Below are 1,416 nucleotides of genomic sequence, written 5' to 3'. Positions count from 1 at the left end.
CTCTGGAGTGCCTAAGTAAGTTGTTCAAACATGTGCCATTCCATGGGTTATCAGTGATGGCTCATGGAAAAGTAGGAAGGCAAAGCATCCAAGACACAGCTGACTGCTGGCAACTCAAGCGCCAGGAAATGGTGAAGCCACATAAGAACCAGTAGGAAATTTTCTTCTTGTTGAAGGAGAATGAAAAGGGTGGAGAGTCACCTGCATAAAAAGCATCAGTAAGGGACTTCCCTGGCAGTTCAGTGGTTGTGTGTGTGTGTGAGTTGCTCAGTCGTGTCCGACTCTTTGCGACCCCATGGACTGAAGCTCCAATTCTTTGGCTATCTGATGTGAAGATCTGACTCATTAGAAAAGACCCTGGTTCTGGGAAAGATTGAAGGCAGGAGGAAATGGCATCACCAACACGATGGACATGAGTTTGAGCAAGCTGCAGGAGCTGATGATGGACAGGGAAGCCTGGTGTGCTGCAGTCCACGGGGTCACAAAGAGTTGGACATGACTAGACTTGTGCCTGACAAATGGTGGCAATTATTCAGTTTTCAACTTGAAAAAAAGCTTCACTGAACACTACATATCAGTATTTTTACTGATGTTTTTTTATTTTTTTGGCTATGCCACGTAGCACGTGGGATCTTGTCAACCAGGGTTCAAACCCCTGCCCCCTGCGTTGAGATTGTGGAATCCTAACCACTGAACTGTGGAGAAGGAAATGGCAACCCACTCCAGTATTCTTGCCTGGAGAATCCCATGGACAGAGAAGCCTGGCAGGCTACTACAGTCCATGGGGTCGCAAGAGTCAGACACGACTTAATGACTAAACCACCACCATAAAGTGTTAAAAACTGGCCTTGGAAGATGTGTTTAATTTCATGTGTCAGCTTGGTTGAGCCATGGTCTCCAGATATCTGGTTAAACATTATTTTGGATGTTTCTGTTAGTCTTTTGGATGAGGTTTACATTTAAATGGATTGACTTTGAGTAAAGCACATTGCCCTCCATAATATGAGTGGTCTTGTCCAATCAGTTGAAGGCCTACAGAGAACAGAAAGACTAACCTCCTCTGAGCTAGAAGGAGCTGTGCCAGTTATGAGCCTTTGGACTCAAACTGCAACTTTTCTCTGCAGCTCTCCAGCCTGCTGGCCCACCCTGCTGATTCTGGACTGGCCAACCTCCAAAACTACATGAGCCAATTCCTTAAAAATCAATCTCTCACTCCCTTTCCTTTTCTCCTCTTCCCTCCTCTTCTTCCTCCTCCCACTGCCCCCTCCTCTTCCTTCTTTCCCTTACTGTTCTCCTTTCTCCTCCTGTTCTTCTTCTCTCTAAGAAGATAGGTAGACAGACAGACAGACACATCTTCTTTATTCTGTCTCTCTGGAAAAGCCCAACTAATATGAGGAGGAGAGAGAATTATAAAAT

This window comes from Bos mutus, chromosome 7, assembly GCF_027580195.1.
Source record: "Bos mutus isolate GX-2022 chromosome 7, NWIPB_WYAK_1.1, whole genome shotgun sequence".
NCBI classification, from domain to species: Eukaryota; Metazoa; Chordata; class Mammalia; order Artiodactyla; family Bovidae; genus Bos; species Bos mutus.
Note: the sequence above shows the minus strand (reverse complement) of the source record.